The sequence below is a fragment of the Priapulus caudatus genome, unplaced genomic scaffold (assembly GCF_000485595.1).
Source record: "Priapulus caudatus unplaced genomic scaffold, Priapulus_caudatus-5.0.1 Scaffold21, whole genome shotgun sequence".
NCBI classification, from domain to species: Eukaryota; Metazoa; Priapulida; class Priapulimorpha; order Priapulimorphida; family Priapulidae; genus Priapulus; species Priapulus caudatus.
Genome location: NW_014577082.1, coordinates 531790 through 533632, shown reverse-complemented (window position 1 = coordinate 533632; position 1843 = coordinate 531790). Strand labels below are relative to the sequence as shown.

The following is a 1843-nucleotide window of genomic DNA, read 5'->3' as shown; positions in this document are numbered from 1 at the left end:
CTGAGTTTATAATAGCCAAAGGAACAACTGACTTTGTATAGATATGTTTTTAGTTACTTCTCTTCCAAGTCAAAGGACTGTGCTGAGTTTATAATAGCCAAAGGTACAACTGACTTTGTATAGATAAGTTTTTAGTTACTTCACCATGATCCAAACATTGTCGTATATTTCAACTGATGGATAGATAATATACTATACATGTACCGATATACGATATATCTAAAACTGTATACCTCTGCATGTATAATACTATTTATAGCTATAGCAATCGCAATGCACTCTTTTTCAGATGGTCTTTAGACTATAATAACTACAACAATAATGTTTTGTTTCAGCGATAAATGGTGAAAATGCTGCTCACCGGTCAGAAAAGTTCATTGCCATGGCAACCCGAACGAAGCAGGAATACTTGAAAGACCTAGCAACCAACTATGTTACTACGACATCACTTGATTCTGGCCCCACCAAATTCAGTAAATATATATTTGATGAATATATTTACCATTACATACGAATACATTGTCATCATACCAGTAATCTTATATTCTAATCCCGCAACTTGAATAGTTCAGTACTTACAATATGTAATCGATCGGTGTGCATGTAATTTGTATAGAAGTCCATGCTTTGAATATGCTAACCTGATTCAATCTTTTTCAGGCAAGTTTTCTCTCAGTACTAAACGCAAGGATAAGCCTCGGCCAAAGCTCATCACCGACGCCTTTGTAAAGGGAGCATTAGTGTGGCAAGTGCAGGTAACTAGTAATGCTTCTAACTATCAGGTCTTGGCAACCACCACCCCCACCCCCTACTCTCCCCTTTGCAGACGTTAAGGATACTCTCAAGGTTTTAGGCAAAATTTTACTTCACATCATGCTCTCATGTCATTTCTCTGATCCCGCGACCCTCACATCATGCTGTCGTGTCGTTTCTCTGATTCCATGACCCGTTGTCAGAAACGGTAAAAGTATGGTCGCGAATAGTTGTAACTGTAGCATTCCTGTAAGTAAAGCTTGACCAAGGTATTTTGAGTATCCTATCAAGTAGATGATGTTAGTGACTTTTGCATAGCACGTCATCGTTTGGTCTCTTTTTTTTCGGCAGATCTGTAAGGTTGCTGTCGCAACTATGTCGCACGATCAGATGGTGGATCTACTGAGAACATCTGCTACAGTGAAAGTGGTAGTGATATCCGGACTACACGATGGAATGCCACGCAGGTAATATACATTACTCTTCTCTCGCCTATATATTCTTCTTGCTTTATTTTCGCTCCCTCTCGCCTCCTCTCTCTCTCTCTCTCCCTCTCTCCCTCTCTCCCTCTTTATCTCTCTCTTTCTCTCTCTTTTCCCCTCCCTCTTTCTCCCTCTCTCTTCTCGCGCTCTCTCACTGTCCATCTCTCTCAGACCTTCTCTCACACTCTATTCCTTTCAGGGTATCCTCTACTTCTGTCCCTTGATCTCTTGCCCTGGCCCTGTTCCTACCATTCACCGTACACCCTGTAACATCAGTACTAAACCTGCTATGTCTGCACGTGCACTTCGCCACCACGTAGTTTTTGCACACCTACCTTCCTGCTTTCTGCAGGGGCTGCATCGACGCCAGGTGTCGCTGTCAGCATCCGTCGCCGGACAGCAAGCAGACGAGGAAGAACCAGGAGCAGACGCCATCCGGCACGCCAGCCGATCGGCCGGACAGCCAGGCCAACTGGCGAACACCTGGCTACAAGACCTCGCCACGGACGCCGGGGTATGGACGCTCAAGCGTTGTTGTCCGTCGGTAGAGCGCGAGCGCGTAGAATTACGATTTGGTCGGCAGTGATTCTGGGAACGATGCTACAGGC

General features: G+C 44.4%; 1 protein-coding gene and 1 long non-coding RNA gene across 2 annotated transcripts in view; both read left to right on the top strand.

The window, feature by feature from the left end:
• Positions 1–1843, top strand: part of LOC106812408 (signal-induced proliferation-associated 1-like protein 2) — a 26903-nt gene that overhangs the window by 19182 nt on the left and 5878 nt on the right. The window lies entirely within an intron of this gene.
• On the top strand, positions 63–749 carry LOC106812653. The gene is made up of 3 exons (XR_001394363.1): positions 63–103; positions 336–473; positions 661–749. It is a non-coding gene; the product is annotated as an uncharacterized LOC106812653 (long non-coding RNA).